Source organism: Pteropus vampyrus, unplaced genomic scaffold (genome assembly GCF_000151845.1).
Source record: "Pteropus vampyrus isolate Shadow unplaced genomic scaffold, Pvam_2.0 Scaffold218, whole genome shotgun sequence".
Classification (NCBI taxonomy): domain Eukaryota; kingdom Metazoa; phylum Chordata; class Mammalia; order Chiroptera; family Pteropodidae; genus Pteropus; species Pteropus vampyrus.
The window spans coordinates 1,013,925-1,025,307 of NW_011888999.1; the positions used below are offsets into that span (position 1 = coordinate 1,013,925).

Below are 11,383 nucleotides of genomic sequence, written 5' to 3' on the forward strand. Positions count from 1 at the left end.
TTAAATTATATCTATGGTACAGTATCAGTTAAATAGAAATGGTTAGAAAAATATTAAAAGATTAAAAATTGATAAAGCAAGATATAACTTGATTATTTCTGAAAGCTAGTATTCTTAGCTATTTTTAAAAATAGTTATACATTTAAATGTATAAAATTTAAAGCAGGAAACCCTATGAAGCAGGGGAATAAACTGAACTCCTTTGGGGAGGAGGAATGATATTTTTCAACTACATGTTGCTCTTCTTTACCCATACTATTTCATTTAGGAAAACAAACTTAATAAGCAAACAGTCATCTCAGATTAAAAAAATCTCAACACAATATTATGACTGACTATCGTATATGTATATGCATATTTAAACAATAATTTTCAGTGTGTTGAAATACAACCTCAAAAATTTATCGATCTGATCATCCTTACATATGAATCAGAGTTAGTACTAAAGAATAAATGAAAGTTATCTCAGTTTTATGACTAAAATTTTAATTCTCAGAAGTAATTCCAGAAGTCAGTCAGACAGTATTAATCAATGGTAGCACTTCCAAAGTTTTTAATATATGCCAGCAACTGCTCAATGTTTGTTCATATACTTTATTTCACTTACTTTTCACAAAACTTCTGAGAATTAGGTTTTATCATGCTAATTTACTAAATAAGATCAAACTGAGGCATAGAAAAGTGAATTATTAGTTCAAACTCATACATTAGTGGTATTAGTGCTGTTAGGCCTCTTGAAGCCCTAAACATTAAAGTTATTATGTTCCTTCACATATTTTTTTTTTTTTTTTTTGGCGAGGCGACCCTTGGTTGACCTCACAGATTGCAAGGACCTTGTCAGTTTACGATCCCTTATTTTTTATTTTTTTACTCCTACAGCGCCTGGTCTTCCTAGGTGGTCTCCCATCCAAGTACTAACTAGGCCTGACTCTGCTTAGCTTCTGAGATCAGACAGGATCAGTCTTGTTCAGGGTGGCATGGCCATAGACCACATATGTATTTTTTAAATATGAAACCATACTATATATGTGAGAAAGTCACGCAATATTCTGACTTTTCTCATAACCAATCTGATATCTTTTTTTCTGAAATAAGTTATAATTTCCTAAAAGAACAGTCATGTTGCTGGTGACCAAGCATGTCCTTAGCATGCCTATTCAGTAATGTAGTACCTAATGGCAAAGCTAGATTGAAGCACTAGTCATGCCTTTTCAATATGTCATTCTTTAATAGTGAGAATGACTTGAGGTTTGCAACATTTTCAAAGATCAACTGTTAGAGTTACGAGTGGCTTTTTATGATAAATATTCTTTATGTTGGATGACTGGGAGTATTTCTTTTTTTTTTTCTTTTGAACACTTATTGAACACTTCCTATGTTCATGATACTGTGACAGGCCGCAGAAAGATAAATGAAACATGGAATTCACGTACTACTGAAAAGGGATTATAGGTAAAGAGACAAGGACAAAGAAATATTATGCACTATAAAAGAAATAAAGAGAGATAAGTGGGCCTAATCCAGGTAAATGTGGTCAAAGAATACTTCCAATAGATGATGATGCTTGAGCAAGATTTAAACAAAAAGATGGACACTAAGGAGGAATATATACCATAGGCTCAAAGGCAAGAGACCATGACCTTGTGAGAGAAGTGAGCAACTTCCTGTGGTTGGAGCATAGTTGTTCCTAGGAATGTGGTTATATATAAACCTGAAAGACACCAGAGTCAGACCACAGAGAAATAGATAAACCCTAAAGGGTTTAGGCTTCCTCTTGAATATAATGGCATGCCATTAGATTTTTAAGTAAAAGAGTCACGTGATCCAATTTATACTATAAAAATTTCACTTTGAGTCCACGTCCAGCTTAGTTCTGAACTCTAAAAGCTCTCAGAAGTTTTCATAGAGACTGTGTTTTTTCTGAGTGTGACATTATTCCTATATCTTCTTCCTACAATGTTTAGTCTTGAAACACCTTAGAAATAAGTAAGCACATAATCTTTCAGAGTTAGCCCTGAAGCACTGTTCAGAGAAGGTTTGTGGGTGTATAAGGAGGCCAAGCTGCCAACAAAGATGCTCCTATTCTGGAGTCAAGTAGCCGTGTGGGCAGGACATAGATATCAATCAGATGTCCTAGAGCTCCAGTGTACACAGGGACTGAGGAGTAAAGTCAAGATTCCATTCTTTGTAAAGAATGTAAACAATATGCAATAAATCTTTGTGGAACTAAATCAATCAATCAATGCTACTTGCTCTGATTTGCCATCCAGTATTCTTAAAATTAGCTAGAGAAGAATAAAAGATGCAAGAGAGAAACAGTGAAAAAATATTAAGGAACATCTTACCTAAACTGTGTTTTTTTTTGAAAAGTTATATAATCCAATAAAGATATCAAATTCTATCATGGTGTTCCATTTTCCTTTGATCTGGTGGGGGAAATAAAAGTACATTTAAGTTATCTGGAATTATGACAAAATAGACTTTACTTTCCTAAAATCGATGACATAGCTTTTGGTTAACTATCAAACTCAATTAAAAAAAATTCAATGATACCTTTTAAAACATAATTAACATTTTAGTGTGTTTATCCATCTTAAGCTGATACAGTTGTCTGTGTAGGATAAAGTTGAAGGATAAAGTGGCTTAATATCCTGCATTCTTTGCTTTGATTAGTTTTAGGAGTATCCAAGATAATAAGAGACAGATGTCCTCCTGCATTCCCAGGAGCTATTCTCATTGCAATTTAGCAAAAAAAAAAAAAAAAAAAAAAAAAAGTGTTTTCACACTCATATTTACAGATGAAAAAACTGAGGTTCCCAGAGACTAAATAGTTTTCCCTAGGTCATAGCCAAATAAATCAGGAAACATCATTCATTCATTGGTCTGCCTGCCTGTAAAAGTTGCATGCTTTCCGTTATCCAGCTCAGCCTGTGCAAATGCTTCAGGAATTTTTCTCTCTGGCTTGATCAAATTCTGGATGCCTTCTTTTTCTCTTTCTATCTAGGGGAATGTAGAGCAATTTGCTTTCTCCTTATACATATGTACATATTCTAACAGAGTGGCTGCATCTCTTCTGAGTAATTTGTAATTTGTTTTCCTTTTTGGCCTAGAGCAAGGGCTAGTTCACTAAAAGACAAATAGTGAACACTTGTCCTACCATAACTCTACTTCTGTCTCAAATTATCTGATCTTTTGGCATGTCACACTGATCATTTTTCAGTCTTTTAATTGATATTCATGTAGTGTCTTGCTTGAATGAAGGTATTGAGGCCCAGATACAGAAAATCTTAACAAAAACAAAAACAAAAATTTAAAAAAAAAAAAAAACTAATTCTCAATCTGATTTTTTTTCTGCCAGCTGAAGCCCTCCTGTGGACAAGGATTTCATACATTAACAATACATGAGGACCCTTGGAGGCAATTACATATTGTTGTGTTGAAAATTGAGTATTCTCAGTTAGAAACTCATGAGCTTCGGCAGGTCCTGACTTACAGTTGTAACCCTGAGAGAGAAGTTCTGGTAAGGAAACAAGGCAATTAAAATTGATTTGGAAGGATGCCAATGGAATGTATTAAAAAGCAAATAAAGTGAAAAGAAAATTACCTAAGGAAACATTTGTAAAAATTAGCAATTAAAGACTTAGTAGATAGGAACTTTATTAATCATAATATTTAGAAATGAAGAAACGGACATTCTGATCAAACACTACAGCAAACAAAGTAAAAAAAAACTGTTATTTATGTTATTGCGTCCTTCTCAGCTGATACAAGTAATGTTCTGCAGAATATACTATCAGAAACATCGATATCACGGAAGAGAACACTGGACTAGGTACTGTTTCATAACAGTATTTCGGACCTCACTTGATACTAACTTGCTGTGTAACCTTGGACTGCCGCTAACTATCCCTAGTAAGAGAGTTGGCCTAGAGAAACGGTTCTTAAAGTGCTGCTCCAGACCCCACCACTACCACCACCACCACCACCATCATCATCATCATCACCTGAGAACTTGTTAAAATGCAAATTATTGGGTCCCACTTAGACCCACTGAATTGGAAAATTTCAGCATGGGCTCTAGCAATTTATATTTGAACAAGACTTCTATGTATATCTTATGTACAATAAAATTTGAGAACCACTGAGCTAGATTATTTGTAAAGTGTTCTCAATATCAATATTCTCTGATTACATCAGCTATTTTCTAAAATAGCTTAACCCATGGTCAACTAGCTTCAAGTACTCTTCTAGTACCTATGTAGATCACAAAGAATATAACCAGGACAGTGACAGGTGAGAAAGGGTTAAGAAGTAAATATTAAGAAAATATATATTGAGAAACCTATTAAGACTTTAGACTTAGACTCACACTGATTAGGATGTTAAAAACTGACAGATATTGTCTCACAAAAAAAGTACAAATTAAAAATATTAGAATAATAAAAATAGCATAATATCAAAATAAGGGGGTCAATCACACAGTGAAGATATTGGAACATTAGAGTCAGGGAAAATTCTAACAATATCTTACTCTGACATTGTACTTCATTGATAAGAAATCTGAAGCACAGAAAAGAAAAATAAATTGTCTCCAGAGTCAGCTTTTAAGAAAATAAAAACATGCTACACATTTATGTAGTAGGTGATTTAAAAGTACCCATTGAACTGTAGCCAATGGATTTGTTGAGTGGAGATGAGAGAAATAAGTTTCTATATGTACATGATTCTGTGTGCTTTATTGAGCAATTCTGATATAGCTTTAAAACATTCATGGAAGAATCCATTTATTATGTCACTAAGACATTTTTGGAAATTTCAAGATTAACCTTCAACATAAAATTATCTGGAAATGAGTCATGTTCTAGATATTCCATCAAATCTTGGTATCTCATTATACTATGAATCAGAAAGTCAGCCTCAGATCTCCATACAGGGCTAAATATTATGTAACCTTAGCTATCGCTGACAGCAGGTCTGGCCTCAAGCCTGAAAATAATACAAAAAGAAACAAAAAATAATTTCCCAATGATTAACAAAGAATTTGTATATATAGCTCCACTTAATTTCTCATAAAAATGTCATTGAAAGAGTTGGCACAATTAACCTGAATCATTTTGGTATTGTGGTGAAGTATGATTAAAAAATAAATCATCTTTTTGATGTTCAATCATTGAGGTGAACAGTATGTTTAGATGCTATACGATTTAATGAGGCCACATAGTCTTGCTAATAATGTATGTCAATTAAGAAAATCATTCAACATACATTTTACACTTACTATATGTCTGGTCAAGGTACTACAGCTTAAAAATCTAAAGATGAATGAGACAATATTTATTTCCTAAGGAATTCATAGTCCAAGCAATCAGGAAAACATAACCTGATTACTATGATAAAATTACAATGTTTTTAACCTAAGTATATACAGAACTCATCAATTCATTTTAGTGAGCAAGTCTATAAAAATTTAATTCAGTATTTCCAAGGTAACCTAGATTGCGAACAGTTGTAGCAATCACTGGATATTTAAGCAAACCACAGTTAAGATATAAGGTCAATTAATGAATTTTTAGCCAATCTAAAGATGTGAAAAATGGAATTACTGGTTTATTCTCTTTTACTTTTTCAGCCTCAAGTTATCTAAGTCTTCTAAAATAGTTTGCATTTTATATTGTAAGTTGATTTTAATCTTCATAATATTTGTTGAAAAAACTTATGCCACAAAGAGCAGGACAGCCATAGAAAGTAGTGTGCACCACTATCCACAGAACCAATGTTTAGGATCTAAATAAAGTTGGAATGTTGTTAGTATAATTTACTGTTGAGAAAGGATAGAATAATTTATCACTTGCACAGACAGGCTCTGAGTAAGCATAATGTAACACTTCCTTGGAAGAGTTTTATTTTTTGTCAGTTCAAAATTATTTTTCCCTTAATGTCCCTTTCCCTATAGAGAAACCCTGGGAGCATACACAGAGAATCATAACTTTGTCCATAGACTGAAGGAATAATATTTTCTTCTTTCCAGTAAGAAGAAATCCAATTATTTTTCATTGCAGGAAGGTGATACATTTTTGGAAGATTGTCGTTGTTGCCATCTTTGCATTAGTGCTTTGAGAAAGCTTTGAGCAGCATGTCCCTCTCTGACTTAAAAATTCACAAAGGTTCTTAGTACAAGATAGAATTTCTTCATATTTTCAACCTGCCCAACAACTGCAAAAACAAAACCTTGCCCCCCCCCTTAATTGCCCCAAAATCAACCCCCAACCAAGCCCAAAAAAAAAAGAAGGTATTTGATCTCATACCTCTAGAAATGTTGCATTCTTTTCTCTAGTATTTTGTCACATCTCCAAGCTCCTGAACTCAGGAACCATGCTATAATCTTCTCTACAGCCTTGGCATTCCACACAGATATGAAAAACACAAATCATGTCATATGCTCTACAGAATAAAGAATTATATGAAACACAACAGGAAATAAGAAAAAACAAACTCTGGCAACTATGAGATTTTTTTCAAATATCTAAATGGAAACAGAAGAAAATTATACTAATACTGTTCTAAGTGCTTTACATATACATAAGAATATATTTAATCCTCCCTCCAACTTCATGAGGAAGAAACTATTATCCCATTTTACGTTATCAAGAAACTCACACACGCACACACACACAGACACACACACACACACCAACACACACACACACACACACAGGTTAAGTAGCTTACTTATAATCGTCCTGTTGGTGCATAAAAGTAGGATAGGAAAAAGGTGATTGAATTCAAACATCATATTCTACTATCTCTCATAGGCCCTAGGAAAAAGGTCTAGAAGTCTAGAAGTATGAATTCACTTAGCTGCATCTGCTGTAGTATGAGCTTTAGTTCAGTAACTAGGCAAAGGTTCTGGGGATAGATCAAAGGACAAAGAAATATCTAGATTCTGGTCCTAGATCTATTGCCAATTACTATTGAAGCAAAGATCTTCTGGTTAGAAATTTTGTGACATTTTTTGAACATGCCAGGGCCTAAATTTTCTCATCTCTGAAAGGTGACTAATCATAGGCCCCATCTCATGAGATTGGTTTCAAGATGCAAATAGACAATGCTCACAAAATACTAAGCACAGAATCTGCCACAAAAAGGTAACGTTAAAAACAAAAATACTGGCTCTCCTCTATGTTGATTTCTGGCAATACTGCCACTTTTGGCTGGTCAGGAATTCACATGGCAAGCATGGTGATAAAGGAGAGAGATGCAACGAACTGGAAAGAAATAGAAAGTGAGGCATTGCACTCTCTTCTTACGGTGGCTTTAAAATATATATATAAACAGTAACTTAAATACCAAGTTTGTGTGAGACAGTCATATGAGTTACTTACAGACTCTCTACATTACCTCCCTATGAAGCTGTCTTTCAGATGTCATATTAGCTCGATACTTCACATCTTGTGACTCAGAATGCTGTGTGAACATGTTATTCTGACCATCTATAATATATCTCAATTCTGACTCTGATCTCAATTCCCTCTACAGAAAGACTATTCAGGAAACTGAGTTCTTGAATCTTAATCTTAGATTTATCCTCTAAGCTTCTGCTTTAAAAATAAAAATAAAAAATCTTCACCTATTTTATTTAATGTTTTCATCTAAAAAAAGATTAGACAAGCAAGAGATTTAAATTATGCACAACTTAGAGACATGATAATGAAAGTGAAAGACATTTTCTTCATATGCTCACCCTCTGCTCCTATGTTGGAATCATACAGAAACTTTTGTGTCTTTTCTCTTTCCCTTCTTTAAATAAAGGTTTTTAAGTGGGATCCTCTTCGAGAATTAGGGGAAAGAAATGTCTGAGGCCACCAAAGTCAGGACATCAGTAGCCTTTCAACATACTTAAAGAGTATATTAATATAAACCAAATTTACCACATCCATCCCATAGCTTATGAAAAAATTTAAGCTGATAGTTTTAGTATGTTGCTTTGAATTGTATTGTCCAAGAAAAAAATACTGATACTGAAAGACAGGTTTAGAGAAATAAGTTTGTTTTTACACAGGTCATATAGTATTCAATTTCTAAGTTTATGTAATAATTACTCAAACTTCCTTAATACTTTACTACCATACATTCTGGGTTCTCCCTCCCTATAGCAAACTGAAAATGCAACTGAAAATAAATATCTCTTAACCCAATATAATCTCCTCACTTGTCTCCAGGAACAGCTACAGGGAGAAATGCAATAATTTTATATGTTTTAGAAACAACTCGATATACCAGTATTGACTATTAAATTTACTTGTTGTATGTTATCTTTATCTTTATAGAATCCTATAATTCATAACTAGTGGTTTTAGTTGCTTTTGAAAAAATGAATCTAAATACCAGTTATCTCTGATTCAGATAATTTTATTAAAAAAAAATTCACAAAATGTAACTTTTTCCTATTGGCAATAATTGTGGTTTTTATTTTATTATGATTTCGTCTTCAATGCTTTTTTAAATTCCAATTCTGATTATGTTTCAAAATGCCTTCTTAAAGGCACTCTCAAATGCAAAATTTCAGAGGCAAATATGAGTGAAGTTTTGAACTTACTGCTCTGGCAGTGATACAACACTCCTAAATTTGCATAAAATAATATTTTTTTCATCAAACATAATATTCATATCATGGCTTCCTAAAACTATTTGTTCTGTCGTCTTGACTGAATGTCAGGTCAAATGCTTGAAGGACTTATGATGAATGGCATAAGTTCAATTTTTAACACTCATGCAGATTTTGGCATTAAAAATCATTTAAACAGATTAAATGATCTATATAATGTTTTGTTTTGTTTTTTAATCAAAGCTAAAATCTAGACTGAGCTGAGATCCCTAAAAAATGCTAAAAATAATAGAAGCTAATTTAGACATGAGCCAATGAAATAGTTAATAAAAACTCAGAGAAGTCAAATTATCCAACATATTTTTGCTTTCAAGGAAAAAAAGTAAATACCCATTTATACTGTAAATGGCAACATAAGTGAAGGACAGCCAGGATTTAAACCAATAAGAAGTAGGAACATAGTTACAGAACACATACCTGAGCAAAGATGTTTGTCAGGTGTGACAGTAAAGATGCTCTTGGGAATTATTCAAAAACCACAGAGAATAGGAAAGTTTCATGAAGACTAATGATGAGGAAAAGTAAATTTGTAAGTTTATCACCCACGCAATAAAATTGTATAATGGATTATGATGAATAGAGTTCGTACAGATTTTAAAAAAGAAGGAATAATTTTTAGACTCTTACACGGGTTTTAAGAAATCAGGCCAACGTTTTTTAATTGGAATACTTTATTAAAAGGTTATTTTAAGAGTAATTTCAGTAAAGTTTAACAAAGTCTCAATTGAGATAGATCCTTACCAATAGAATGAAAGCAGGTAGAAGTAGAATAAAGAGTGTGTAGTTAGATGAATTTGTAGTTTAAACACTAATAACAATTAATGTGAATTATTGCTTCAGTGCCAACCTAGAAGGAGACTTCTGTCAGGCTGTTGAACTCAGTTCTCTTTAATGTCATAGATGCAAATGCAGAAGACATAGAGGCTCACCTGTTAAATTGATTGATGATACAGGGTTGAATGGCTAAGCTATTTCAGTTGAATCGCAGATTCAAGGTTTTAAAATGTCTTAGTGTATAGAATTTAGTAAGATGAAATTTAGTTATATTTTTAAAAATCAAGTGCCTGCTATGTGCAAGTCACAGTGGGATACACAAAGATGTACCTGCGTTTGCCAATCTTCTGTGATTGTAATTTGCTAAAACAAATAATTCTTGTGCATTGCCCCAGAAACCCTAAATGAGAATGATCTCCATAGATGTTAATAGAAAGATATTTAAAAAAAAAAAAAAAAAAGCACAGCATAGAGAATGCAGTTAGGAGTAATATAATGGTTAGGTGTAGAGCCAGAGGAGAGAAAGAGTAATCGGAAGAATTGTTTCACAAACTATATAAATATCTAACTAATGTACTCTATACTTGAAACTAATAAAATAATTTTTTTTATAAAGCACATCAGGTAATTTTTATCATTGTGAAGTTTGTGGTAACACTGTCTATGTGACATAGCCCTTAACCTCAAGAAATTTGCAGAGGAAACATAAAACACAAAAGTCTGTAAAGGTTGTATACACAGCAAATAATGATATGCATGAGAAAGTTATTCCTCTTCTTTATCTCTAAATCATAAGGCAGAAAATATTAAAAGCATTTAAATATTTATAAGTAATTTTTCTCAGTGATGTTAACAAAGGTAAAATAATAATTGTTACTAAAATCTTTGTCTTTTTTAACCCCTTATCTTTGTAAAAGTAAAATGAGAATTGTCGATGTGTCTCCTTAGGTGGGAGAGTGTGTCCTTTTAATGTTCTTCTCAGTAGTTTTTCTTTTTTACCTAAATCAATTAGTTGGAAAAAAAAAAGAATAAAAGGAGGGGGACAGTCCAGAAGATCTGAGACACATCAGTCACACTTTACTATAAATGTGAAATCTGTGATGAGCATAAGAAAACCTGGACAATGTGTCCACAGTGGTCAGTAAAATTAGAAAGAATGACATGTGAGATTCTCATGTCTGTGTACAAGATGACACTCTTTTGGAGTTTTAAAATAGACACATACATGTAACTGGTGTATATGTAAATGGGTATGGCATTTCCTGGTTCTCCTTAACTGATTAGCTTTATTTCTCAAGTCCTGAGCTAAAGACTTGGTACTTCCTTAGATATTCTACATGAGATCCCTTGAATCAAAAAGAATATCCAGTGTATCACTGAGCAGGCATACTTGAGCCTGCTAAGAAAGCTATTAATACAAACTCCTAAATCAAGACTGTTATTTGGGCTTACCAAGCAACCATTTTATAACCAACAACTTTAATGCAAAATCTCCAGAATGTGAAGCAGCATTGGGCATATTATTTTCCTTTTCATATTAGGAATATTTTTGTTGTTGTCGTTGTTACATTTAAGGAGAATACTAACAGATCCAAAAAAGTGATAATAGTGGATGGTCAAAACAATTAGTCATTATGAGGAAGAAATAATGGATTGGAGACTTTTAGCCTAAATTAAAGAAAATCATAAGCACACTATATAGTCATTGTTGCTGGGTATCTGAAAAATTAATATAAAAATTATCGGACAATCTTTATTACCACAGTATGTAAGATAATTGAGATATTTTAAATAACACATTTTATTTAGAATGATTAAGCACTATCTTATTACTTCAGCATTCAATAAGACAACTTATAATCACTTTAAAATGTTTTATTTTAAATTATAGCATAGATAGAAGAGTAGAATTTTCTAAATCTTTGCTTCTAATTAAATAATAAT

The 11,383-nt window shown here is 32.6% G+C and overlaps 1 pseudogene; it reads right to left on the reverse strand.

The window, feature by feature from the left end:
- Positions 1-870: 870 nt before the first annotated feature.
- Positions 871-989, reverse strand: LOC111747352 (annotated as a pseudogene).
- Between the last annotated feature and the right edge of the window lie 10,394 nt (positions 990-11,383).